Here is a 16859-nt window from a genome sequence, read left to right as displayed (position 1 = left end):
GGGGGGGAGGAGAGGCGGGGGGGCTGTCAATTTGACACCTCAGCTGCTGGGAGAATAAAAATATGTTCAGTGTTAGGGCAGGTTTCTGAAATTTAAATGAATGTTGCACCTGTTAGAGCATATCAAATAAAAACAAAAACAAAACTATTTTTAAAACTATGTGCAGGTAAGTACTTTCACATACATTTTCTCATTTAATTCTTTTAACAATCTTGTGCGGAAGAGATTAGTGTTTCCATCTTATGAGGGTAAAATAGTCTCAGAGAGGTTAGGTTACATGCCTAGAAACAAACCCAAGATGTGGCCAAACTGGAATTTGAATTGAAGTCTTATAATCTGAGCCCAAACTACAAAGACTTTTAGTCCCAATTCCATTCCCTCTTCAAACTGTTTACTAATATTAGAAATAAAAGACTTATATACCTCACACATCATACTCTAAAGGAATAGTGGCACCTCATAAATATGTACTCAAAGGGTCAAAACAAAGTAGACAAGAAAGTGATGGCAACGGGAAAAGAAGAAGCTGTGAATAGATTTAGTATATAAATGTAAGCCATAAGGTCTCATATGGTGGCTAGAAATGGACTTCAAATTTGACTTAAGAGCCTCCTAGTGGCCAAAGCAAAGAGGGAAACATGAGAGTTGTGATATTCCTTGGGTCCATGTACATTTTACAAATGAGCCAGTTGCTCAAATGAATAAAGATTTTCCTGAAAGTAAGACCTAAAAGAGACTTTTCCCATGAGACAATGTAGGAAAGACTATGACATGGAGGCTGTTGCTCTCAACATCAATGACAACATCAAGCTTTCCAGACTGTTTCTAATATGCCATTCATCCACGTCAGGATGCCACATTGCAGAACCTCAGGGTATGCCATTCACACCATGTTCCATATGAAAGGTGACCCTGTAACTGTGCAATGTGGTGACCTTGAGTCACTTATTCACTCACAGGATGCCACATTGCAGAACCTCAGGGTATGCCATTCACACCATGTTCCATATGAAAGGTGCCCCTGTAACTGTGCAATGTGGTGACCTTGAGTCACTTATTCACTCAACAAATATTTATTATTTCCTACATGCCCAGGACTATGTTAGATGTTGAGGATACAATGAGTGAGACCAGACACAGGCTTTGCCCTCATTCAGTTGACATTCTAGTGAGAAAAATACCAATACCTGTGACACCACTACTGTGATGAGCTTGTAACAGAGCTTGCCAAGGAGGTCAAGAAAGCCTTCCCGGAGGGAAATAGGCTTGGACTGATATCTGAAGGACGAGATAAAGTAGTTAATTAGGCAAAAAGGGAAGGATCAGTGTGGTATGTATGGGCAGTAACATGCAAAGGCCCTGCAGTAAGGAGGAGTTCAGAGAATAGAAAGAACTGTGGCTTCAGTGGAAAGAATGAGGGGGACTATGGCTTAAAATGAGGCTGGAGAGAAAGGCAAGGTCCCTCATCTTGAGAGAAACAGCAGCTAATGATTGTTTTTAAGCATGTAGGTGACATATTAAGAGCATATTTCATATTAAGAGCATAAGATATAGGACTACATAATAGTCTGACATTATTTAAGAATAAAACTTAGGATGAAATTTAAGGATAAAATAGAAAATTAGATTTAGGTGGCCCATGAATCATTCACAAATTTGCAATATGAATGAGCGATGATCATTTTTCTGGGCACAGGATCCATAGCTTTCCTCAGATTCCTAAGGGTGCTTATGAACCTACAAATATTAAGAATCACTGATTTGGGATGGACTGCATACACTTTAGAAATGATCCATAAACATTATGTCTTGTTGCCAAGCTTCTGATAAGGGTATTTTTTAATAGCTTATTGAGAGATATTTTGCATATAAAATTCATCCATTTAAGGTGTATAGTTCGGTTTTTAGTATAGTCACAAGGTTGCACAACCATCACTACTATTTAACTCCAGAACATTTTCATCACCCCAAAAAGAAACCACATACTCATTAGCTATCGTTCCCTATTCCCCACCAGTTCCACCCCACCCCAGCCCTAGGCAACCACTGACCTACCTTCTGTCTCTATGTACTTGCCTATTCTGGACATTTAATATAAATGGACTCATACAATACGTAGTCTTTTGTGACTGGATTCTCTCACTTCACATAATGCTCATTTTGAACAAGGTTCATCCATCCTGTAGCATGTATCAGTACTTTATTCTTTTTTATGGTCGAATAATATTTCATTGTATGGATATACCACATTTTATTTATGTGTTCATCAGTCAGTGGACATTTAGACTCTTTCCACTTTTTTTGGCTATCATGAATAATGCTGCTATGAAGATTCACATACAAGCTTTTGTGTGGAGACAGCAGAGATTTTGAGGTGAGAACCCGAACAGCAAAAATTCTCTGTTGCCAGACCTTATGCAATTAAGGTAAACTAAAAAGACACATGAGGTCACCAAGCACAGTACGTAGCACACAGTAAGCCATTACTAAATGTTAACTGAGTATAGAGAAAATTCTGTGCTGTTGCTAACAGTATGTCATATGCTTGGACAGTAATGAATGCAGGTGGGACTGCCATTCTCCTCTAAGAAGTCAGAAGCAATGGGACTGTGCATTGAGCGGGGTGGCTACTCTACCTCTGCTCAAAGGTGGGTCATAGAGAACAGTTTTCCTCTGGAAGCAGTTTGGAGTCTATCTCAACACCCAGGTATATAAAATGGTTTATTGTGACCTCCCCTTTTTTGGGACACATGTGTCCCAGCACCACAGTGGTGAGGGCCCATGTGGAGCACTGCAGGCCACTCAGCACCAGGGCAGACTCTGCATGGACTTTCAACTTGAAACAGAAATGCGAAAAAGAAACACACTTTATTAAAATACTAGAAATATTACCTACTCCCCGTCTCCTGCCCCCCACCCAACAATAAAAATCCTGCCCTCCTGGGGACTAGGGTGACATTTTCATTCTTTGAAATGGTGCAAGCTACTGTCGCTCTTCTTCTGGCACCTCAAAGGCCCTGGGCCACCTGTGCCGCAGATTATTCCTCACTTAACCTTCCCTGGCCTTTCCCTTTCATTCGGGAGGTGTTTAATTACCTTGGATTCACAAGGCTGCACTTCAGGTGAGCTTCTCCTAATGGCCTCATTACCATTTTACACAAAGAAGGAGTAGCTGATTGTAACTGAGCAAATACAAGTGCGTTCCTGCCTGCCTGCCCCAGCTGGTCTTAAACCAGCCAAGTGGTCCTGGGCTCTTGACGTCCCCTTGACCACTTAGGCCAAGACTTCTGAAGACCCCCCTCACCCTGCAACATGCAGACGCTTTTGTCTTGACCTGTCAGCACTTCAAACTTTGAGACTCCAAGTGTATGTGCATCTGATAGCTGGTGACAGCATTCTGTCCTTTAAATAAAAGTGAGGGAAGAAAATTCAAGGTTTAAATAACCCACAATTGCACATCTAAAGCTGAACTTGCCCTGAGTACTCCTGGGGGTGCTGGTCAAATTAATATTGGGGTATATCAGGGGTAATTTAGGGGTGTTGGAGGTGTTGGTGAGGATGGTCTCCTCCTTTAAAAAACTGATCAGCTTCTCTCTAAAGCTCCCTGCCCTCCCAGCCCGTGTCCCATCTCGGTTACAGCAGCCAGCCAGTTGCCCAGGCCAGATGTCAGATCCATCCTTCTTCTTTCTTTCTCATAATCACTCTCCACATCTCATCAACACCACCCTCAGGTATGTCCTGAATTTATCCTCTTCTCTCAGTGCCCCTGACCTTGGCCCTGCAGGGTCCATCTTCCCTGGCCCAGATTGATGGAGTAGTTTCCTAAGTGCACTCTCTGCCTTCAGTGTCTCCTCAATGCCATCCACCCATAGCTGACCTAATAATCTTGGAAAAATGCAAATCTGATCACTTCAGTCCTCCATCACAGCCCTTCAATGCCCCAACCTTTGGCCATCATCACCTTCAGAAAGACATCAGACTGCCCAGAGCAGTTTGTGCAGGCTTCCCACAGTTGGCCTTGTTTCCATCTGCCCCACTTCATGTTATACTTGACCAATACTGAATTGCTATCCAGGTGTGTATACTACTCGCTAGCCCATTCACATATCAATAACTCACACAGAGTTGTCTCTTGTCCCTTCCTGCCCTGCTTGTGAATATCTATTCACCCTTTGAAAGACCATCCAGGTGTCCACCAATGAGGGCCTATTAAGTAAATCACACCACATCCTCACAATGAAATACTACATAGCTGCTAAGAAGAATGTGGCAGTACTCAAAGAACTGACATAAAAACACATCCACAAAATACTGTCAAATGAGGAGTGCAAAGCAAGTTGCAGCGTAATAAGTACAGCACGAGTCACTTAAAAATTATATATGAGTATATATGTGTAGCAAAAATCTAAAATGCCATGTATCAAACTTTAACCATGCAAGGATGCTTTCACTTTCAATTTTATACACTTGATTGTTCTAATTATCCTTTATAAAAAAGCATATGCTACTTTTGTAATAAAGAGTTAAAATGAGGTATTTTTCTTTAATAGTCAAATTACCCATTGCCTTGGGTAAAGAGAAAGAGGGACTCCAGATGTTCCCTCCATCTGTGAAGCCACCCCTGACTGCTAAGTCAGGCCCCACAGAGTGTGTAGGTGGTTCTACGGTGAGCTGCAGTGTCCTTGCTAGATGGTGAGTTCCCAGAAGGGCCAGCAGCCAGCACAGTGCTTGGCTCAGTGTAGTCTTTCAGCATTTTCTGCTGAATGAAAGAACAAACGAGTGGCTGTTTCAACACTGAAAGGCATTTCCAGTGGCTGAGCCTCTCTGCCTGGAGGAAAATATAGGATCACACTCTTCAGTGATAAATCCTTAGAAGAAACTGCTCTCTGCTGGAAGGGATTGGGGGAGAAACTGATACTCACCCATTCCCCTTCTGCAGAACACCACTGCTAAGACAATGATAATTGCGAGGAAAATGAACCTCTGGATGCTGAATGAGTTCACGTGAACAAGTACACCCATCTTATGCAACATCACAAACTCCACATGTCCAATACCAAACGCAGCAGCACTGCCCCTCCTCCAGCTCCACCCACCCTGCTCTTCCTTTAACTGGTTACTATTCACTCCACCTCTTGGGTCTCTTGGCTTCATCTCCTCCTCTATCCCCACTGCACTCCACAACGCAGTAGAGCAGAGAGTTTGAACAATATAAGCCTAGGTTTAAGATTGGAGCCTGGCTTCCCTACTTTCTAACCTTCCTTTGCTGTAAAATGAAGTATCTGCAACATTTATACACTGTGAGGATTAAAATATAATACATGTAAAATGGATAATGAATGTAGCAGAATACCTAGTTTTTTTTTGTTTTATTATTCGTTCAGATTTCATCTTTTTTTTTTTCTTTTTTTCCTTTTTGTCTTTTTCCGTGTCCGGCAACGGATCGCAACCCTCAGTGTCGCCCCCGTACCGTACCGGGACCGTCAACGGGATCGCAAGCCTCGGTGTTGCTCCCGCGCCTCGCTCAGCCAGTGAGCGGGAACCGGTCTGTATGTGGGATCCGAACCCTCGGCGGGAGTGCCGCCGCGCTTCCCAAGCGGCGCACTACAGCAGTGCGCCACCGGGCCGGCCCCAGATTTCATCTTTTACTTGGACTTTTGCACCTGTCTTTGAGCTGGTGTTTCTTCCTCTATTTTCCACCTGGTCTAATCCATCCTTTGTGCTGAACTATCTTCCTAAAACGAGAGGCTGAATCATGTCACTCCCTTCCTCTAAAATTTTTAGTGGCTCCCTACTGCTAATACAATAAAGTCCAAACTCCTTAGCACAATATTTAAAGCCTTCTATGAGCTTGGCTCATGCTCCATTTCCAAGTTTGTCTTCTACTTGATTTCAGAGGCCTCAAAAACCCATTCCTTAGCCAGGGATATTCTTTATCATATTCTCTAATAAAATCCTTCTATTAAAAAAAAAAAAAGTCTCCAACTTCCTGTGATACCCTCTGTCAGAACAAATAGCTTTTTCTTAGGGCACATTAGTTTGCTCCTTTGTTGATATCCAATCTTTGCAGACCCTGGGCTGGAGATATGCTGGAAACAGAGGTACAGATGAACGAGGACTTAGCTCCCGAGGGCTTCCAGTTTAGCTCCCACAGACCAGCCACAAACTAGCTTATGACTATTTCAAAAGGGGCTCTCACGTTGTATATATCATTCAGCCTATTATTTAGCTCTTTATATACCAGCAGTTTACATATCTTTCTCCCCAGTAGAACAAAGATAACAATACATATCAGCAATACATATCAGCACTCAACAAGTATAGGTTTATTTCTTTACCACTTGGTTGCAACTTGTGGAGCTTGGGGAGAGAGGGTTTAAGATGACACACTATTAACTGTCTACCTCTAAGACATTCCTATCCACTTCTTGCCATCAATGCTGACACCTGAAAATCTTTTGGCTACCTCTCCATTGTGCTGAGGATATAGACTAAAGTCCTAGCCTGGGCTGCAAGACCCATATGATTTGGCCACAGCTTCTCTTAGATGCGAGGCTCCTGCACTCTCTCCATGGCTTCAGCTGTACCCTCTGGACTCCAGTCCCACTGACCTCTCGCACACCCCTGGACCTTTGGACAGACTACATCCTATTTGAAGTCCTATCACCCACCATCACCCCCTTGCCTAGAATTCAACACTATCCAGTAGAACTTTCTGTAATCATGGAAACAATTGATCTTCTGTCCAATGTTGTTCAATGTAATAGATGCTACTGAGCACTTGATATGTGGCTAGTGTGATGCAGGAACTAAGAGTTTTGTTTTATTTAATTTTAATCAATTTAAATTTAAATAGCCACATGCAGCTAGTGGTTACCATACTGGACCACAGGGGGCCCTAGATCAACTATTTCTCATCCTTCAGGTCTTAGCTCAAATACTGCTTCCTCTGCCAGACGTCCCATACTAGACCGAGGCCCTCCCCATTATGTGCTCACTCTACCTTCCCTTTAGCAGTAGTAGTAATGCAATGTGTAATGTTTGCCACAGCCCAACTAACGTCTGTCTCTTCTGTCAGACTGACTGGTCTAGGCAGGCTGGGACCAAGTCCATCTCTGTGCTGGCACGCCCCTAGCTGGAGACATAGTTCTTCTAAAAGTCTGGCTCAAGTCAGTCTGTGCAGGGGGCCTGCTTCTCTTCCCTGGGAGTTGCATTAAGGGTGTCGGAATTGGACTTAAACTATTTTTTTTTTTCAATAAATCCTACACCCAATGGCAGCTGCGGAGGAGCAACAGAGTCACATTTTCCTTCCCCCCTTTAAGGCCTAAGGCAAGTTGATTCTTTATTTCCTGAATAAGCTAAACATCAACCTTTATTCGAAAATCCCCTGGGGAATGTCTGGGTCTGGAGAGGGGAGAAGGAACTAGCAACCTGTTTTCCCATCCTCAGGGGCCCATAAACATTGGCTCCCTCTGCCTCCTTCACACTGGTGATAAAAAGTGGCAATTTTTGGTGTCATTACCTAAGTGTATCCACCTATGCATCATTTGTTCTTGCTTCAAATTTGAAGCAAAAGTCTGGATATGTACAGGCAATGCCATCCAACTCTCTTTCTTAGTAATAGTTTCTGGGAAAACCAGGAATTCATCATGAGAAAGGAACAGGAACTAGTATCTATCAAGCACCTTGCTAGTTACCAAATGCTACTGCAAGTGTTTCCATACCCAGCACTGTATTACAATTTCAGACAACAGGGCTAGGTAAGCACAATTATCCCCAATACATAGATGAGAAAAGTGAGACTCAGCCCTACATCACACAGAGAATACAGCAAGGGGCAGAAACCCAAGTCAAGCCCAACTCTCCGACTCCAGAGTCTGTGCTATTCCATTAATTCCCATGTTGCCAGGGTTTCTTAGACCAGCAAATGAGATCTGTTCATGATACTGGCTTATTTTTTCCTCAACTTAATACATCTCCATTATTGCTTCCACTCATTCCTTGCTTTTCTGTTTCTTCCTTGAGAATACGGTTGTACCTTGAACTCAGGTGGCTTTAATTGCTTCTTCTGCATCCTATTTTCCCCTCCAAGATGCCGGCTCTCCATGGGGGAGTGAGGGTGTGCTAGTTATGCAGCACTCCAAACTGGAGCTGGCTCTGACCCCAGAGGCCCAGGTCTCTGCTCCCTCTGTCTCTCCTGGCAACTTGTGGGCCAAGTAAAAGTCAGGGAGTTAGAGACAAGCATTACAATTCTAAGCAGCTTTTTGTTAGACAAAAGGATCCATTTTCATTATGTGAATGGCTACTTCACTATGTGCTATAACGACTCTGTCGAACATCCATTAACAAACTATCAAATCCTTAGAATGACACTTCTGGAGTAAAAAAGTGCAATTTTAAGACCAGAAAAGGCCCATTTCCACTATCTGCCAAACAAAGCTTGGGAGGCATCCTGCATATGTAAGTGCACCCCAGCTCCCTCCCCAGGGTTTAATCTGAGTACCTCAGCATTTGAAATGTAAACACTCAGTAGCAAAGACTTTTGCATTTTTCTATCTATCTGTAAAACTCACTTTCATCCAAATACTTTTTTTTTGGCCTAGAGTAAGTGAAATTCTTTGTTTTCCCTAGAAAACAATTTAGTTTTAATACCACACACACACACACACACACACACACACACACAATGCCGTTGGAAAATCCTACTGAAGCTACAGAAGACTATGAGATCTGAGCTCAAAGTAAATATGTATTTATATTATTAGGTGGCCATTCAATAAAAAGATTATTTCTAACCAAATATGTGTATGCATGTATGTATGTGTGTGTGTGTGTGCATACACACACACACATATATAATATACCCGGAGAGTATTTTCAAAGAAGGGTTTCCTCCCCATACTTCAGGCAGTTCAGGTTTAAAGGTCAGATTTAAGCTATCACCATGTTTCACAATGCAATCTGTGCAGTGCTGTGTAATGAAATGGTTCAGTAAAGGTGCTTGTGGAAATTCTTTTAATTAGGTCTAAGGCTTTTCAGTTGTCAACATGAATAAACCAAGAAGCATTCTCTTGCAAACATAACACACAAAATTAAAATGTAAGTTACCTTTGAAAAAACAGATATGCACTTACAAAAGGAAAGTTATACATATTTTTAACAGCACAGCCTCCACCAATTTTTTAAAACTACCAATATCTTCAAAAAACAAAATGGATTATAAACGAAAAATAAAGTGGGTACTCTATTTCTAATGAACCAGAACACCAATGCCTGGTTCTAAGAGAAAGTAGTTAGAGGAAGACTAAAGTTCATCATAACTAAAAATGTTTATCAAGAGACTAATGACTTTCTTCATGAGCAAAAGCCACCTTCCATTTAACTATAATTAGTTCTACAGATCAGCAGTGTCTCCGTCAGACACATGAATGTCCTGCAATGACTCCTGCAAATTGAATGACATCTATTAAAAATGCACCAAAATGCACTTTTGCTCTCAGAAACACTATCCAAGGCCCCAAAATGAGCACATCACAGCAGGAACATCATCGAGATGCCTGCTTTTCAAAGCTGTGTTGACAAAGTAAACCACATATTTGGAAATTTTAACCATCAGTTCAGAGCTGAATCCAGGGACTGAAATTCACAAAATAAAACTGCAAGAAAATGGTAGGTTGCCTTGGGAAGTTGGACTGTATTTGCACTAAGCTCTGATGGAGAAATAAAACTAAACTATTCCAATCACTATTAGCTTGGATTTAGATGCATACAAAGGTGTTCATAAATGCCAACTGGCCTTGAGACTTAATGTGGAATAGGACAACTCAAACAGTGCAGTGTTAGCATGTAATAAACAAGCATGTAATGCCTTGACTGATCAACTGATGAATGTATGGCTGGTGAACTCTGAGACTGAGGGTACAACATGCCCCAGTATATTGATTGACTCTGGGTTCAGAGAGACCTGAGTTCAAATTCTGACTCAGCTGCTGGCTATTATCTGGATGCCTCTAGGCAAATTACTTAGCCTCTTTTCTTTTTCTATAAAAGGGGATAAAGTACCTTCCCCTCCTCTTTTTGCTGGATTGTTACGTAGATTAAATGTCAAGATTTCCAAAGCCCCTAACACAGTGCCTGGCACACAATAGGAGCCTAACCGATAGTGACTATTCTTGCACGCTCGCTCAACTCCAAAGCCAAAACTACCCAAGCCTTTATTTTAGCATTAAAAGAATAAGTTCACGACTAACACTGTCTAGGGCATCAATTACTGAAATGTCACTCATTATGCTGAGCCTCGTGGATTTATTTAGTGACCCAAACTTGGTTTGTATTTTGGAGTTAATGAAGTGCTTGGTGTTTACAAAGATAAAAGTAGGATTTGTCTCAGCAACAATTGTGGGCTGAATGGATATAGATTTCCGTGCTTAGAGATGTGGCCGGGCCGGATCCACGGTGGATCACATGGATCCATCCACACAGAATAAGATATCTCCCAAGGGGATCCGGACATCTCCACCTCCTCAGGGGAGAAAAAAAACAGGAGGGGGGGGTGGGAAGTGTGTATAATAGATGTGTTTCACAGTGTCCCTGCTGCGATGAACAACTTGATCCACTTACAGTTCCAAACACATGATGCATAAAAGAGCTGACAGAAATTCAATTCTTGCAAAGAAAAGCATCTGCTCTCTAGTGGAAACGGCCAAATATTAAGCAGTTTTAAGGCAGGGCAAAGACCTAGAGGAGCACACTTCATTATCTAGATAGCTAGAGTAAAGAAATGCAGAGGATTACAAATGAACGAAAAAGTAGCCAAGATTCCAAGCATTAATTACCCGGAGTAAAATGATTCAAGTTAAATCTTTGTTACGACAAATATTAAACCCAGCTGTGTTTATGTAGCAGTTGTGAAAAAAAAAGAAAAAAAGAAATCCGTGTACAGTATCTGTGAGCTCTGCCAGTTAATTGAATTCGCTGGCAGCACTTCCTCCACCACAAGCCAAACATCCTCAAAGATAAAATGTAGCTTTTAAACAGACCTGGGGAAAACGGAATCAAGAAATTTCAACCAATAAAACACAACTCTTTACTGGTATGAAAGTAAAGTAAAATTCAGTAATGAAAGGAAGGAAGTCTCTTAAACATTTACTGCATTCCAAAGCTTGGAATTGTGGTTTATTGCTAAAGGCTCTTCTGATGTCCCATGGTGCCCCTGCTCCAGCATCTTTAATGAAGTCCCATAAACTCCCATAAAATCCTCGATTGTTGACAAATCATACACACACACTCACGGCAAGGCTCAATGGATGGAGATACTCTTTCCCTTCCTGCATGAAATTTACATGGAGAGTGGCCAACGTGAGACAGAGATCAACAGACAATTCCTTAAAAGTGTAAGGGATGAAGGACTGGACACTGGTCACAGGTGATACTGATAAGAATTCTCTTTAGCAAATTGTCCCCTGGCCCCAAGTCCAATATCAGTAGACTTGGGGTTGCAGGGAGCTTTGGCCAGAATCTAGGGACCGCAGAAGCAACAAGAGGTGGGATCCAACACTCTACCCTTATTCTGAGACTCATCACAGTGCGGATCTCATCACATCATTCCTTGGTTTAAATATCTTAGTTATCCCCAAACTTGTTTTTATGACCATTCCCAATCTGTCTACTTCTCTGGTCTCATATTACATCCCTCCCAACCACACAGCCTACTTCCAGCTATAATCAACTATTAATCCCTGCCCAAACACTCTGTGCTTTCATTCGCATCTCCAGCCTCCATGCATTCCACTCCCAGGCTCATTTCCCCTTTTCCAGGAACAGTGACTGTTTTTTACATGTCTCTATGGCCCTATGGCCCAACATAGTGAGCACACACCCAAAAAACTTTGGCTGAGTAAATAAGGGATGGATAATCGTCATTCCTGAATTGGCTATAGATTTGCCCATTTGGGACACCCTGAACCAGAAATGTCTGGGAGCTCCTGTGGATGGAAGCAAAGCTGCTCATATAAAGATAAGTGGGTAGGAGAGTGGGAAATGATGAGGGAGACAGAGATTGGATATTGCATAGAGAAAAATGAGAAGCCACTAAAGAGTTTTAAGTTGGGAAGTGGCATTCATGGTTTGGAATATGCCTTCATTCATAGCATGGACGATGGACTGGGATGGGAGAAGTGGGGGCAAGACTGGCAGTCCAGTCTTCCATTAGCTCTTCTACTAATGAGCTTTGACCTTACTGAGAATAAAGATGATGTCTTAATCATCTCTGCATTCATTATACCCAATATGAAGCCTGGCACATAGTAGGTGCTCAGGAAATACTACTGAATGAATAAACATTCTATTAGAAAATAATAACAATACATGCACTAACATGGCAGAAGGATCAAATCCACAAGAGGAACTAGTCCCTTGCTTCTGGGATCAAACGCATTGTTGACTCACAAGGGTAGGATCATACTCCAGTACCCAGGAGTCCTGCAGCACCTCTCTAGACTGTGACAGTTCTGGGCCTTTGGAGAAACATGGCATGGAGAAGCTCCAGCCATGGCTTGAGATAAACAAGGAGTCTGTAAACAGGCCTGTAGATCAGCAAAAGATGGAGTATTCTTGCTACGTTTTGCCTCCAAAATCCACAACCAGGGAACAGTGCAAGACTACAACGAAAACACTACATTTGCAAGTTCCATGGAATCAAGCAAAGTACAAGGCATTATCCTGGCCAACCTCACTTTCATGTTAATGGCGGAAAAAGCTAACTGATAAGATTATAAAACTTGAGACTAAATTGTCTAGGAATATAGCAGAAAACCAGAGCCGTCCTGCCTCCAAAGTTACCACATTGTCTATGTTCATAAATCATGTGAAGATCAGCAGAGCTGTTCTGAAAGCTACTCAATTTTGGAACCTCCCTTTAAAAATTAATTTCCAAGGTCTCTTCTTTAAAATTAATCTTTTTAAGTGATAACATATATACAATAGAATGCATACATTTTAAAAGTACAAGTCCAGTCCAATGATTTTTGACGAATGTATACACCTGTGAAACCATCACCACAATCAAGAAACAGAACATTTCCTTCACCCTAAAAAGTTCATTGGTGCCCCCTTGGGCAGTCGGGCCCTACCTCCTCCATCCCAGCTCAAGGCAACCACTGATCTGCTTTCATCCACTATAGACTATCTTTCTCACTTTTACAATTTCATATAAATAGAATCACATAGTATATACTCCTGTGTCTGGCTTTTTTTCCTCAGTGCAGTACATTTAACATTCATTCATGCTGTTTTATGTATCACAAGTTTGTTACTATAGAATACTCAGTAATAAAAAAGAAAGGATATAACACACTGCTTAACCATCTACCACTGGATAGACATTCAGATTGTTTCTAGTTCTTTTTCACTATTAATAAGGCTGCCATAAACATTCATGTATAAGTCTATTCGGACACAGATTTTCCTTCCTCTTGGAAGAATACCTAGGAGTGGGATTGTTGGGTTGTATGGTAGGTGTATGTTTAACTTCACAGAACACTGCCAAACTGTTTTCCAAACTGGTTGTACCATTTTATACTCCCATCAGCAATGACGAGAGTTCCAGACAAGTTGTTCCACACCCTGTGAACACTTGGTATTGTCAATCTTTAAATGATTTTTAAAGTCAGGTTTATTGAAGTATGATTTACATACATTAAAAATCACTACTTTTAGTGAACAGTTGTATGAATTTTGAAAGATGCATGTATTTACATCACCACAATTAAGATACAGAACAGTTCCATCATCCCCCAAATTTTCCATGTGCCATTTTATAGGCCTGGCAACCACTCAGCTGATTTCTATCTCAATAGTTTTGCCTGTTCCAGAATGTCATATAAATGAATTCTTTCACTTACTATAATGTATTTGCGATTCATCCATTCTGTTGAATAGATCAGTAGTTGGTTTCTTTACATTACTGAATAGTATTCCATTTTATGGGTGTATTACTGTTTATACACTCAACAGTTGGACATTTAAATTGTTTCCAGGTTTTGGCTGCTAAAAACATTCACATATGTCTGTTTGTATGTATATAAATTTTCATTTTCTTGGTAAATATCTAGAAGTGGGACTGCTTGGTCATATAGTAAACACATGCTTAAGATATACCTTTATAAGAAATTCTCAGTCTTTTTGTTTTAGCCATACTAGTGGGTATATAGGGGTACCTCACTGTGGTATTAATTTGTACTTTCATGACTAATAATGCTGAGTGTCTCTTCATGTGCTTACAGGCTATTTGAATATCTTTTTTTGTGATGTGTTCAAATATTTTGCCCATTTTAATTGGACTGTCTTACTGTTGAATTTTAGAAATTCTTTATATATTCTGGATAAAAGTCCTTCTTCAGATATAAGTATTGAGAATATTTTTTCTCAGTCTGTGGCTTTGCCTCTTCATTTTTAAAATGATATCTTTTAAAGAAGATAAAGTTTTACCTTTTATGAGGTCCAATTTATCCCTTTTTCTTTTATGATGTATGCTTTTTTGTCCTATCTAAGAAATCAGGTTCACGAAGATTCTCTATTTTCCTCTAGTCATTTTATAGTTTTTGCTTCTACGTTTAGGTCTATATATATTTTTTTTATTGAAAGATAATTGATTATACATATTTGTGGGACACAAAGTTGACTATCAATACTTGTGTACAATACGTAATGGTCAAATCGGGATAGGTAGCTTATTCAATATTACTATATGTAATTATTCTTTGTATCCATTAACCAATTTCTCGTTAACCCCCCTCTCACTCCCCCTTTCCACATCTACTAACCACAGTTCTTTTCTCTCATTCTGAAAGTTCAATGTATTATTGCGATTGTTCGTTCTTTGTTTCTTTCCTTTATAATCTATTTTAAGCTAATGTTTACATAAGGTAAAAGTCAAGGTTCATTTTTTTCCATATGGATATCCAGTTGTTAAAGAGACTCACATACATGTGTTTGTGTGTACATAAGTTTTCATTTTCTTGGTAAATACCTAGAAGTGGGACTTCTTGGTCATTTAGTAAACATATGCTTAGGATACACATTTATAAGAAATTCTCAGTCTTTTTGTTTTAGTCATACCTGTGGGTATACAGTGGTATTTGTACCCTTGTGATTAATGATGCTGAGTGTCTTTTCATGAGCTTATTGGCCATTTGAATGTCTCCTTTCCCTATTGAATTACTTTGATATATCTGAATATGTCCTTTCCCTGTTGAGTTACTTCACTTTCCCTTCTGAATTACTTTAGCATATTTGTTGAAAATCAGTTGACCATTTAAGTGTAGGCCTACTTCTGGACTCTATTTTGTTCCATTGATCTGTATTTTATTTACACTGCATTGATTAGTATAACTTGATAGAAATACTACAACTTTTTTCTTCTTTTTCAACATTGTTTTGGCTATTCTAGATGTTTCGCATATTCATATACATCTTAGAGTTAACTTCTCAAGTTAAAAAAAAAAGCCATCTGGAATTTGGGCTGGGAATATATTGAATCTATAGATCAATTTAGGGAAAATTAACATCTTAAAAATATTGAGAAAAAAAATATTGAGTCTTCCAATCCAAAACATGGAATATCTCTCCATTTATTTAGATCTTTTAAATTTTTTCTCAGAAATATTTTAGTGTTCAGTATACAAATCTTGCACATTTTGTCAAATTTATTCCTAAGTATTTTGTTTTGTATGCTATTTTAAATGGTACTTCAAAAAATGTCATTTTTAAGTTGCTCATTACTAGTACATAGAAATACATTTATTTTTGTCTATTGACCTTATCCTGTGCCTTTACTAAATTCATTTATGAGACTCCTCAGGATTTTCCATATACATAGCCATGTTATCTGAATAGGGACAATTTTATTTACATCTTTTTAATCTTTAGGACTTTTATTTCTTTACCTTGTCTTAGTGAATAGGTTAGAACCTCCAGTACAATGATGAATAGAAATGGGAAGAGAAGACATCATTTTTCTGTTCCATTCTCAGGGAAAAGTAATCAGCCTTTCACCAGTAAGTACTATGTGAGCTGTAGAATAGAGGGTACTGAGTTTGCTAGGAGCTTTTCTCAAGAATGGGTGCTGAATTTTTCCTAAAATATTTTTTGCATGTCTTAAAATCATTTTCCTTTTTAGCCTCCTGTTGATATGGTAAATTACATGGATTGATTGGTTTTCAAATATTTAGCCAATCTGCATTCACTTGATCACGATGTATCGTCCTTTTTACATATTGCTGGATTCAATTTGGTAATATTTAGTTAAAAATTTTTGCATCTATATTTACAAGGTATATTGGTCTGTAGTTTCCTTTTCTTGTAAATTCTGTCTGGTTTTCATGTTAGGGTAATGCTGACCTCATAAAATAAGGCGGGAGGTGTTCCTTTTACTTCTATTTTCTGAAAAAGTTTGTGTAAGATTGTATTAGTTCTTCTTAAACATGATAGAATTAGCTAGTGAGGCTATCTAGGCCTGGAGTTTTCTTTGTGGGAAAGTTTTAATTACAAATTTGAAACTCTTCATTAGAAATAGTGCTATTTCGACAACCAACAGAGTGGGAGAAAATATTTGCAAAATATACATCCGACAAAGGATTAATATCTAGAATATACAAGGAACTCAAACAACTTTAGAAGAAAAAAACAAACAACCCAATTAAAAAATGGGCAAAGAGCTAAGTAGGCAATTCTCTAAGGAAGACATACAAATGGCCAACAGTCATATGAAAAAATGCTCAACATCACTCAGCATCCGGGAAATGAAAATCAAAACTACACTGAGATACCATCTCACCCCAGTGAGGATGGCTAAAATCCAA

General features: G+C 39.8%; 1 protein-coding gene across 1 annotated transcript in view; it reads right to left on the bottom strand.

Annotated features, from left to right (window-relative positions):
* The window catches only part of DENND1A (DENN/MADD domain containing 1A), a 462953-nt gene that overhangs the window by 158187 nt on the left and 287907 nt on the right, over window positions 1-16859 (bottom strand). The window lies entirely within an intron of this gene.

The sequence above is a fragment of the Galeopterus variegatus genome, unplaced genomic scaffold, assembly GCF_000696425.1.
Source record: "Galeopterus variegatus unplaced genomic scaffold, G_variegatus-3.0.2 Scaffold400, whole genome shotgun sequence".
In the NCBI taxonomy this organism is placed as follows: Eukaryota; Metazoa; Chordata; class Mammalia; order Dermoptera; family Cynocephalidae; genus Galeopterus; species Galeopterus variegatus.
This window is presented reverse-complemented; position numbering and strand designations above follow the sequence as displayed.